This window comes from Salmo trutta, chromosome 37, assembly GCF_901001165.1.
Source record: "Salmo trutta chromosome 37, fSalTru1.1, whole genome shotgun sequence".
NCBI lineage: Eukaryota > Metazoa > Chordata > Actinopteri > Salmoniformes > Salmonidae > Salmo > Salmo trutta.
The window spans coordinates 20741145-20754358 of NC_042993.1; the positions used below are offsets into that span (position 1 = coordinate 20741145).

At 45.4% G+C, this 13214-nt stretch overlaps 1 protein-coding gene across 3 annotated transcripts in view; it reads right to left on the reverse strand.

Annotated features, from left to right (window-relative positions):
* LOC115176682 (protein PTHB1) overlaps positions 1–13214 on the reverse strand; it is a 217099-nt gene that overhangs the window by 84549 nt on the left and 119336 nt on the right. The gene's annotated exons all lie outside the window — the stretch shown is intronic.

A 13214-nucleotide genomic window follows, 5' to 3' on the forward strand; every position in this document is an offset into this window, starting at 1 on the left:
GTTCAGACAGCAGAGAACACCAGACTTAGTTCAGACAGCAGAGAACACCAGACTTAGTTCAGACAGCAGAGAGCACCAGACTTAGTTCAGACAGCAGAGAGCACCAGAGGGAATTGAGCATGCAAGTGTACAGGCAAGTGTACAAGTGTGTGTACTTGTTTCTAGAAACACTACCACCTACGCATGCACAGACAGACGGCAGGTAGCCTAGTGGTTAGAGCGCTGGGCCAGTTACCGAAAGGTTGCTGGATCGAATATCCGAGCTGACGGGGTAAAAATCTGTCGTTCTGCCCCTGAACAAGGCAGTTAACCCACTGTTCCCCAGTAGACTGTAATTGTAAATGATCATTTGTTCTTAACTGACTTGCCTAGTTAAACACACACACCCAGACACCCACCCAATCACACACACAGAGAAACACTCAAAACAGCCACATTACTCCACCTTACAGGGTAACCCAGACCCAGTGCTTCCAAGAAACCTCCTTTCATTCCACGAGACAGTGTCACATACACACACACACACCCCAGACAGACACACATTGCTATAAACATCAGCACATAACGCCCCTCACTACAAACTATGGAAAAATAGCAGCATGTGTGTGTGTGTGTGTGTGTGTGTGGAGAGAGACAGGGCCTCTATCAGAGGAAGTTTCCCTATAAACTCAACAGAGAGTAACAGTGTCTCTTATGGTTCGTTGTGAGAGTGAGAGAGTGAGAGAGTGAGAGAGTGAGAGAGTGAGAGAGTGAGAGAGTGAGAGAGTGAGAGAGTGAGAGAGTGAGAGAGTGAGAGTGAGAGAGTGAGAGAGTGAGAGAGTGAGAGCGTGAGAGCGTGAGAGAGTGAGAGAGAGAGCGAGAGAGCGAGAGAGAGCGAGAGAGAGCGAGAGAGAGCGAGAGAGACTGTCATTCAGAGAGCTCATACCTATCAGCTTGACATTGTCCATGTATTGGGCGTGTGTGCCAGTGTGAGACACACGTAACCTATCCCCCCCCCCCCCCACACACACACACACACACACACACACACACACACACACACACACACACACACTGAGATGTGCTGACCTGTCCTCCAGTCGGGCTGGGGTGGGCAGGAAGAGGGATTTAGACAGAACAAAGGACGGCCAGGCTTCAACACACAGGAAGTGATTGTAGAGGGGACAGAGTGGACATGTTACACTCAACCTTTACCCACCTCTACCAGCACGGACCACAACCCTGATCTCAGTATGTGTGTGTCTGTGTACATACCACAAAGTCCCCATGAGTCAGTAGCCTGTGTGTGTGTGTGTGTGTGTGTGTGTGTGTGTGTGTGTGTGTGTGTGTGTGTGTGTGTGTGTGTGTGTGTGTGTCTTACACAGGTCATTGAAGTGGGTAAGTAATAGTTGTGTGTGGCATCAGTTTCAGAGTAAGAGACTGGGCCAGGTCAAGGAAGCTTTGATAAGAACATGCATGAGACTGTGTGTGTGTGACCGTGCAGATTCTTACAGAGCCCTCTGTCCCAGACACTGGCCCATGGCAGCCGGCCACAGAGAGAGGAGGGAACCTCCCCAGTGTATTCCTGCCAGCGTTTCCCCAACGTTCCCCCTGCGTCACTCTTAGGTTTCCTCTTTGGTTTGCACAGTTGGTGCTCGTCAAGTCTAATGAATTAATGCAATTAAAGTCATGTGCCGACAGGGCCTGCCATCCACACGGCTCTGGCTTGGCACGTGTGTGTACGCGTGTGTGTATGCGTCTTGGGTCAGAGTTTATGTGCTGTGTGTATGTGTGTGTGTGTGTGTGTGTGTGTGAAAGTGTGAAAGTGTGTGTGTGTGTGTGTGTGTGTGTGTGTGTGTGTGTGTGTGTGTACCTGGAAATGGCTCTCATTTCCATGGCTCAATATTTGCCATGGGGCACAGCCCAGCCTCTACAGGACTAATGAAGGAAACTAATCATGTCCACTGTGATCACACATAAGGACAGCTCTGAGAAGAGAGAGGAAGGGGAGGGAGAGAGAAGCTAAGGGGGAAGAAGGAGGGAAAGTGCATGGGAAATTGGGGAAGATGAGAAAGTGGGGAGAAAGTATGCGAGGGCGGCAGTGGGAAAGAAAGAAATGGGCACAGAGAGAAAGAGAGCATATGAGAGATAGAGAGACAGAGAAAGAGAGAGAGTTAGCGGTCCAAACAGGCTGATATTTTGAACACTCCCCAATAGAGCTTTTTACTCCATGAACTTTGACCTTATTGTGTCCCCATGGCGATGGGGTCGTACTGTAAAACCACACTCTCCACATCAGGACTGGCCTCTTGCTTTGGACCCTCGCTCTTTTCCTCCTTTACTTCTTCCTACTCCTCTCTGTTCCCTCCCTTCACCCCATCTCTCCTTTTCCTCCTGCCTCCCTCCTCCTCTGGTCCCAAACAAACCTCAATGTCAACACATAGGCCTTGGCCAAGGCACCAGGGCAATACAGAGATTGCTGGTGAGGCTTTGGGAGCTCGTTGGGGTGTTGAGGATATTAGACCAGCGGGGGGGGGGGGGGGGGGGGGGGGGTGTTTGTGTGTGTGTGTCTGCAGAGAATTGTGTTATAGCAAGTGACAGCTGATGATTACCCACCACCTAACCCCTGACCTGCCCCCCCCCCCGTACAAATTGACACATCTCCTCTCCTAAACCAGGACGGCCAGACTGACGTTGCTCATCACACACACAGTTGTTGTTACGTCAGATGGAAAGGGGCTTTGAGAGAAGAGAGCTGGAAAGAGAGGTTTACAATTTAGAATGAATGGTGAAAGAAGGACATATTGACAGAGAGATATAGGAAGACTGAAACTAGAGAGACTACACAAAGGTCTGGAGCGAGAGAGAGAGAAACTTGAAGAAACTGGAGAAAGAAATAACATGTGTTAACCATTGCCGGGACCGTTCCCGTGAGCAGCGGTGTACACGGCACACTTAACGGCCCAGCTCTGGAAAAGTATACTTTACAATTCATTGCTTCCTTCTCGCAAAAATTAAAAGGTCTCCTGTTAAAAGCACAACTTGTCAAACGAAAGCAGCTTTTATTACAGAGCAAACTCCCGCCCCTGCCTCTGTCTAGGGCCTACTTCCCTGCAAACTTGTTTTATTTAGAAAAGGGATACTCCACACATGGAACCCCAGAGTGGGTAAGTGTGTGTGTGTGTGTGTGTGTGTGTGTGTGAGAGAGAGAAATATTGCACACACATGCGAGTGTGTAGACTCACACTGGGCTCACTTTTAACAACAGGTATCCTCAACACAACCCGTTAGAGCAGTACAACATTCTTCAGCAGAATGGCTGAACCTAATGACCTTTTGGATCCTATTGAATGTATATGCTGGAAGTGTTTCGCAGACTGGAAACCCTCCATCCGAACCAAACATTCCCAAAGGAAGCGCATTCATTCATTCATTCATTCATTCATTCATTCATTCATTCAAGGAGATTCCCTACGGCTACAGTGCAAACAGACACTCCAGGACAAGCACTGTCTCCTTCCCACATGCTAGCTAGCTGACCGGGATTCAGGGAAATAAGAGGCACATCTGTGTTTCCACCTCTGAGGGAATGGCTGCTGATGGTTATCATGGTTACCACAGCTCCCGGTCTCTCCCCGCTCTCTCTCTCTGAGTTCCCGGGAATACTGTTAATGGGATTTTAATGGGATGTGTGGACAAAACGGAATAGATGTGCCGATTTGCTCTGATAGAGGGGGAGAGAACAGCATGGGTTTAAACTCTGAACGTTTTCACAAAAAAAAGAGGACAAACAAGAAAACCAGTTGAAAAAACAATGTGAGAAAGGCCAGAGAAGGGCCTCTTAAATTCTTGCTATGTGGACTATTTACAGATGTAGGATCTTAATTTGAGCCAGTTTGCTACAGCAGGAAAATAATCCTGCAGCAACAGGAAATGTGAATAATTAATGGACTTTTTTGGGGGGTTGACACATTTTTCGTAAGGGAAAATCAAGTCTGAAATTTCTAAGTAAAAATGACAAACTTCATAAGCCTTTTTAAACCTCAAATACACTACATGTTTTTACATTTCCTACATTGCAAGAAAGTTATCCTGCAAAAGGGGATCAAATTAAGATCCTACTTTATGCATATCTATTGAATAGGAAGTCAAAGTAAGAGTCAGGGTCTTGATTGGCTGATAGATAATAAAGAATTCTCTTCGATTATAATCACAGTCGTGTATATCCCCCCCAAGCAGACACATTGACGGCCCTGAAAGAACTTCATTGGACTCTATGTAAACTGGAAAAAACATATCCTGAGGCTGCATTTATTGTCGCTGGGGATTTTAACAAGGCTAATCTGAAAACAAGGGTCCCTAAATTTTATCAGCATATCGAATGCGCGACCCTGGCTGGTAAAACCCTGGATCATTGTTACTCTAACTTCCGCGACGCATATAAAGCCCTCCCCCTCCCTCCTTTCGGAAAATCTGACCACGACTCCATTTTGTTGCTCCCAGCCTATAGACAGAAACTAAAACAGGAAACGCCCGTGCTCAGGTCTGTTCAATGCTGATCCGACCAATCGGATTCCACGCTTCAAGATTGCTTCGATCACGTGGACTGGGATATGTTCCGCATGGCGTCGGACAATAACATTGATGAATTCGGTGAGCGAGTTTATTAGCAAGTGCATCGGTGATGTTGTACCCACAGCGACTATTAAAACCTTCCAACCAGAAACCGTGGATTGATGGCAGCATTCGAGCAAAACTGAAAGCCCGAACCACTGCTTTTAATCAGGGCAAGGCAACCGGAAACATGACCGAATACAAACAGTGTAGCTATTCCCTCTGCAAGGCAATCAAACAAGCTAAGCGTCAGTATAGAGACAAAGTAGAGTCGCAATTCAACGGCTCAGACACGAGAGGTATGTGGCAGGGTCTACAGTCAATCACGGACTACAAAAGGAAAACCAGCCCCGTCGCGGACCACGATATCTTGCTCCCAGACAAACTAAACAACTTCTTTGCTCGCTTTGAGGACAATACAGTACCACCGACACAGCCCGCTACCAAAACCTGCAGGCTCTCATTCACTGCAGCCAACGTGAGTAAAACATTTAAACGTGTTAACCCTCGCAAGGCTGCTGGCCCAGACGGCATCCCTAGCCGCGTCCTCAGAGCATGCGCAGACCAGCTGGCTGGTGTGTTTACGGACATATTCAATCAAATCCTTATCCCAGTTTGCTGTTCCCACATGCTTCAAGAGGGCCACCATTGTTCCTGTTCCCAAGAAAGAGAAGGTAACTGAGTTAAATGACTATCGCCCCGTAGCACTCACTTCCATCATCATGAAGTGCTTTGAGAGACTAGTCAAGGACCATATCACCTCCACCCTACCTGACACCCTAGACCCACTCCAATTTGCTTACCGCCCCAATAGGTCCACAGACGACGCAATCGCAATCACACTGCCCTAACCCATCTGAACAAGAGGAATACCTATGTAAGAACGCTGTTCATCGACTACAGCTCAGCATTTAACATCATAGTACCCTCCAAACTCGTCATTAGGGCCCTCGGAGTGTGGTGTCAGGAAAATAACCTCACACTAAATGTCAACAAAACAAAGGAGATGATCGTGGACTTCAGGAAACAGCAGAGGGAGCAGCCCCCTATCTACATCGATGGGAACAGTAGTGGAGAAGGTGAAAAGGTACCTCGACGAACACATCACGGACAAACTGAAATGGTCCACCCACACAGACAGCGTGGTGAAGAAGGTGCAGCAGCGCCTCTTCAATCTCAGGAGGCTGAAGAAATTCGGGTTGTCACCAAAAACACACAAACTTTTACAGATGTACAATCGAGAGCATCCTGTCGGGCTGTATCACCGCCTGGTACGGCAACTGCTCCGCCCACAACCGTAAGGCACTCCAGAGGGTAGAGGTCTGCACAACGCATCACCGGGGGCACACTTCCTGCCCTCCAGGACACCTACACCACCCGATGTCACAGGAAGGCCAAAAAGATCATCAAGGACAACAACCACCCGAGCCACTGCCTGTTCACCCTGCTATCATCCAGAAGGCGAGGTCAGTACAGGTGCATCAAAGCAGGGACCGAGAGACTGAAAAACAGCTTCTATCTCAAGGCCATCAGACTGTTAAACAGCCATCACTAACATTGAGTGGCTGCTGCCAACATACTGACTCAAATCTCTAGCCACTTTAATAATTAAAAATTGGATGTAATAAATGTATCACTAGCCACTTTAAACAATGCCACTTTATATAATGTTTACATACCCTACATTACTCATCTCATATGTATGTACACTGTACTCTATACTATCTACTGCATCTTGCCTATGCCGTTTGGCGATCAATCATCCACATATTTTTATGTACATATTCGTATTCATTCCTTTACACTTGTGTGTATAAGGTAGTTGTTGTGAAATTGTTAGATTAATTGTTAGATATTATTGCATGGTCAGAACTAGAAGCACAAGCATTTCGCTACACTTGCATTAACATCTGCTAACCATGTGTATGTGACAAATAACATTTGATTTGAAGATCTAGTGGGTGGGAGACGAGTGGGATGACATCACCCTCTATGGTTGGAGGCGCATCGATAAGGTTTTCATGACAACAGCTCTCACAACAGGTCTTGAACAAAGATGCAACATTCTTATACAGTCTCTCAACGGTCTAAAACACCCCAGTCCTACATTGGTAGAAACATTTTGCACTATTTGCAATGTAATTTCTCAAAAGTCTCACAATAGTCCTATATTATATATTTTTTTTAAAGTCTCACACCATTCGCACAACGGTCTCAAAAACTACATTTCACTGCAGTCTCACAGAAGTCTTGCGGTTGTCTCCCGATGTCCACAAAATCTCCTGACATTCTCCCAGCATGCCGACATCTCACCATCTATATCAGCACAACCCAATCCGCTAGCTGTCCTGCCTGGCTTCCCGCATGTCTAGAGCACTGTCGTCAACTCCATCACTAGCATTAACCGCGTGGGTCTAAACATAACCCATTACATAAAGCAGGACAGAAACATTAGGGAAACATTACAACACCAGGCATCACAATATTTCCAATCAATGGAGCCTGGGCCAGCCAAGAGTTCAAAAATATCAGAGCGAAGCTGTGTTAAACACATGGAAAGCGGCAGCATTGACATGGAGTTGCTAACACGTCTACTGTAGCTGTAGCTCACTGCTGCCCAGAACACGATCTACAAGTTACATCCTCCTGTACTTCATAAAGTGATGGTTAAAGGCTTACACAATTTAAAGACTGTACAACCATCTACGGTATACCATCACAAACATCATCTGATGACGAATATACTGACAGACGGATGACATTGTAACATCTGTAGCACTATCTAGTGGTTGTGGACACAGACATGCAGACAGAGAGTCGGACACAGACTGAAACAGTCAGACACCATGAGAAAGCTGGTATCCTCTTCTATCCCAAAGCGTGGATGCTTCCAGCAGCCCCTGGGCTCGCTCTCTGACCCCCATTACCCAGGCGATGCTGCTCCTGAGTTTATACATGCTCACACATACCATAAACACACTTACACTGGACGAAACACACACTTTATCTCTAAGAGTCTTCACAGATGGGAAGGTGTGTTTGTATGTGAATGACATGGGGGTCTGGCATCGAAGGCCTCTCTTTTCCCTACTCAGCCCCCATTAATAAAAACACAAGCATAAAAACAGACCCAAATTCCCGCTTCCAAATACGCCTGCCTGCGCACCCCCCCTCCCACTCCCCCCTTCCTTCCAGAAAGCTGCCTGCACAAGCGTTTGGCCCCCTCATGCCGAGCAGTGAGCCATGGGTCATATACTTTGGTCACAGCCTTGAAGACAGCGAGGGGATGAGGAAAACTGTTCCAGGGCCTGTAGCCTGAGGAGAACAGTCAATGTCTGGTCACAGGAGACACAGTGAGGGGATGAGGAAAACTGTTCCAGGGCCTGTAGTATGAGAACAGTCAATGTCTGGTCACAGGAGACACAGTGAGGGGATGAGGAAAACTGTTCCAGGGCCTGTAGCCTGAGGAGAACAGTCAATGTCTGGTCGTAGAAGACACAGTGAGGGGATGAGGAAAACTGTTCCAGGGCCTGTAGCCTGAGGAGAACAGTCAATGTCTGGTCACAGGAGACACAGTGAGGGAACGAGGAAAACTGTTCCAGGGCCTGTAGCCTGAGGAGAACAGTCAATGTCTGGTCACAGGAGACACAGTGAGGGAATGAGGAAAACTGTTCCAGGGCCTGTAGTATGAGAACAGTCAATGTCTGGTCACAGGAGACACAGTGAGGGGATGAGGAAAACTGTTCCAGGGCCTGTAGTATGAGAACAGTCAATGTCTGGTCGTAGAAGACACGTGTCAAATAACAATCACTTCTGAGTAATAGGAGTGTAACACGTCAGCAAAAGGCTTATAATATGGGCTAATGGAACAAACCTCGTGGCCCTGTACTTGCGGTAGCTGGTAGATGACAGTAAGGTAATTGAATGGTGAGGTCTGAGGCAGCAGTAGAGGCATGTGAATGGGATGATGCTAATGGATAATAGCTGTATTGTGTGGCTGCTGACCGGAGACTGACTCGGAGGGGTAATTGGGTTTGGGCTGAGCCCTCAGATGAGCTGACCTTATAAACACACCGCCCTCCTCCTCCTCTCCATGATGGAGGGAACGAGGAAATAAAGGGAGGGAGGGAGAGACTTTCAGTGATCCACTGTTTAATAAAGTACTGCTTCAGTGAAAGTTAAGAGGGCATGTTGGTGACATGTCACTGTAGACCGGGACTGATCATTGAAATGAACCCAGCCTTCCAGGAACACAAGTTAGCATCATTCCTCTTTTATTATATTTGTGTCTCAACTACCATACACTCTGTTAGCAGTTTGATTGAACGGGGCCCAATGCCTCTCTGTCTCTAAACTGTGTGTGTGTGTGTGTCTGGTATAGGTGGCGTCCCTGTGATCCCAGGTGGGCCGTGGGGGGTTCGGAGGAAAGAAGAGAGGAGACGCTCTCCTTTTCATCTCCCTTTTATCCAGGCCAATAGAGAAGAGAAGGAGAGCGAGCAGCGACACAGTTCTATCCAAGACACCTTTTGAAGCCTTTCAACTGTACTAGAGGTGCTTCCTGGCTCCCATGCACCCTAACAGGGGGGTTGGTTGGAGCCTAATTACCTTTAAGTCTGCCACAGGTAGGAGAACGTGTGTGTGGTTTGTCTACGGTGAAGGAGGGGGGAGGTAGAGGTGTAAGTTGATCTGTTCATTTAGCCCCTTCTGCTTTCGCCTGTGTGCTGTGTGCCCACACCATTCTGGAAATTCTCTCTGAGTTCATATATGTAAATTAGTTTGGATGCCCTTATCTTTCCACGTCTCTCTCACACTCCCTAATGGGCAGTGGTTTGGTTGTAAGAGGGACATGCCTGGACAGAGCGCCTTCTCTCTCTAAGTCCAAACCACACAGTTCCCTCCTCTGAAGATTTCCATTACAAACAAAACTAATTAGGGATTATTTCCGTTTACTGTTATGACGTTTCACAGTGAGAGGACAGGGGAGGCACAGATAGAGAGACACAGAGAGAGACAGACACCCCTCAGGTGGGCTATAAAGCCCACAGGACGTTCAGACAGACAGATATCCGTTGCCGGTGGTAAACCCCAGGCAGCCCACCCACCCCTGGAGCATGGCATGGCATGGGATGGCATGGCATGGGGATCTGGTTGATAGGTTGTTTGGAGAAGATGGGATTCAAAAAAGAGGAGGAAGAGGATGGAGGATAATTCAGACGGGAGCAAGACATGAATCAGGTAGCATCACGAAGACAATTACACTTTCAAAGACACTTGGCTGCCACCAAGTCATCATGTAGGCTATCCACTATTCAAGTAGCACTATGAATACAAATGTAAAAAAATCCAATAAATCCTGTGGTTAGCTCTATTCTGTTTATTTTTTATAAAAATAAAACTCCCTAGTCCTTAGCGATGACAAGCATACCCATAACATGATGCAGCCACCACCATGCTTCAAAATATGAAGTGTTGGATTTCCCCCAAACTTAAAGCTTTGTATTCAGGACAAAGCATGTATTTCTTTGCCACATTTTTTTGCAGTTTTACTTTAGTGCCTTAAAGTAGTAAATGACCTACTGCTGTCCTCTGACCGTGGTCATGTCTTTATTCTCGTTCTCTTAGATTTAAGAGCTGGCGCCTTTGGCACTATTGATCATGCTATCCTCATTAAGAGGTTAGAAGACTTGGTTGGTCTACGAGGACAGATTCTTAGCTGGCTAACAAATTATACCTTTCCGAGCGGTATCAATTTGTTCAGCTGGGTGATAATCGTAAAGTTCCAAGGTTGGATTTGGTGTTCCTCAAGGTTCTGTGCTTGGAACCCTTTTATTTTCACTACACATGCTAGCCCTGGGTAATGTCATCTGTAAGCACAACATGCATATTCATTGCTATGCTGATGACACTCGGTTGTATTTATCAGTTAAACCAAACGATACGTCACAGTCAGCCCGCCTTGAGAAATGCATCACAGATGCATCACTCTCCCTAAATGCTTCTCATCTGATACAGTTCAGAACATTTTGTTCTGTTTTTGTTTGTTTTGGTCTTCGGAAAAGTAATTTTTTCGGCTGTTCGTGCACACACACACCTTTTCTCTCAAGGCAAGCCGAAGTCTACGCCAATTTGTCGGTGATTGGTCAACAGTAGGGATTCTTCAATGAAGTGTTTGTTGTCATTCAACGAGACAAATCGTTTTCATTCACATTTCTTCACTTGGGAAATACTGCACCAAACATCTTAGTTAGATGTAAAATTGTGCGACTAAGATCTCCGACAAAAACGTCAAAATGAATTGCAGGTTTCTTGAGTTATCTAAGAATAATTCTGACTATTTTGAGGAAGTGTATACTGACTATGGGGTCTCAACATAGACAAATAGTACTATTGCCGCTTTTTTCTCATTTTTCAAGCAAAGGTCTTTTAAGGGAGTATGCAAGCACACGCTTTCGGTTCATCTAGCCGTGTCCCGAACCGAAGCATGCGGAAGGCTTAACTTCTCTAGGGTAGGGGGCAGTATTTTGACGTCCGGATGAAAGGTGTGCCCAAATTAAACTGCCTGCTACTCAGGCTCAGAAGGTAGGATATGCATATTATTAGTAGATTTGGATAGAAAACACTGACGTTTCTAAAACGGTTTGAATGATGTCTGTGAGTATAACAGAACTCATATGGCAGGCAAAAACCTGAGAAAAATCCAACCAGGAAGTGGGAAATCTGAGGCTTGTAGTTTTTCAAGTGAATCCCTATCCAATTTGTAGTGTTAACGGGGTCATGTTGCACTTCCTAAGGCTTCCACTAGATGTCAACAGTCTTTAGAACGTTGTTACATGCTTCTACTGTGAATATGGAGCGAACAAGAGGGCCTGGAGTCAGATGACTCAGAAAATGCCATGAGCTCAGAGGCACGCACTCACGTGAGAGTTAGCTGTGTTCCTTTTCTTATCTGAAGACATTGGAATTGTCCTGTTGGAATATTACTGAAGATTTGTTAAAAACGTCCTAAAGATTGATGCTATACATCGTTTGATATATTTCTACGAACGTAAATAGAACTTTTTTTGACTTTTCGTCGTGACAATTGCACGCACTTCCTGCATTTGGAGTAGTGGACTGAATGCGCAAACAAAAGGAGGTATTTGGACATAAATGATGGACTTTATCGAACAAAACAAACATTTATTGTGGACCTGGGATTCCTGGGAGTGCATTCTGATGAAGATCAAAGTTAAGTGAATATTTATAATATTATTTCTGAGTTTTGTTGACTCCACAAAATGGCAGGTATGGTTTCTTGTCTGAACACGGTACTCAGATTATTGCAAAATTTGCTTTCGCCGTAAAGCTTTTTTGAAATCTCACACAGCGGTTGCATTAAGGAGAAGTGTATCTATAATTCTTTAAATAACTGCTGAATATTTTATCAACGTTTATGATGAGTATTTCTGTAAATTGATGTGCTCATTCACCGGAAGTTTTGCGAGGCAAACCATTTCTTAACATTACACGCCAATGTAAAATGGGTTTTTTTGGATATAAATATGAACTTTATCGAGCAAAACATACATGTATTGTGCAACATGAAGTACTATGAGTGCCATCTGATGACGATCATCAAAGGTTAGTGATTCATTTTAGCTGTATTTCTGGTTTTTGTGACGCCTCTCCTTGCTTGGAAAATGGCTGTGTGGTTTTTCTTGTTTAGGTGCTGTCCTAACATAATCTAATGTTATGCTTTTGCCGTAAAGCCTTTTTGAAATCGGACAATGTGGTTGGATTAAAGAGAAGTGTATCTTTAAAATGGGATATAATAGTTGTATGTTTGAGAAATTTGAATGAGATTTTTGTTGTTTTGAATTTGCCGCCCTGCTATTTCACTGGTTGTTGAATAGTGTGTCCCACATACCCCAGAGAGGTTAAGTCATATACATGAAAAGCCATCACATGGCCTACCCAATACAACTCTGAATCATGGTGTAACCACTTCACAGAATCTTACCTCAGTGTGTTGAGTGGTGGTCTGTGTGGTATTCTCTCTCATTAGGGTTAACAGCGGAAATGCACGTATTTTGTTTGTTTTTCCTCTGTGTTTTTGGTCTGGTTCTTTTAATTGGCTTGCGGAATGGATTTTTAATTGCACTGCATCTCTTTTGTGTGCACGTGACAGGCATTTTATCTAGCGGTCTGAAAAAATGCATGTTGTTCAATTGTATCTGGGTGTGATCGAGCGTATTGATGTAAATGCATGTGCCCAGAGTATGTGTGTGGGCTTTATGTAGAGGAAGTGTATGTGTGTCTGAAAAGGCACATGGACTGCCGACACAACACACACACCACATCTGCTCACGTCTAACCACTCATGTTTAGTGCTCTTCAAAGCCATCCAACTTCGTCTTAGAAAAGACAAACATGGATTTGTGCTCAATTCAAACCAGTAGTGTCTAAGTGGGGAGAGCAGTGCAGTGTGTGCAACAGTCTCCTCTCACATTCATCAGCTCCAGAAGGAGCTGTCAGTCTGTTGCATTCATTTATTCAATTAAGTATATTTCCTCAACATGGGAATTTAATGCGGAATTCCCTTCCGTCTGTCTACGACTTATGATTGTTTATCTCAGACACAC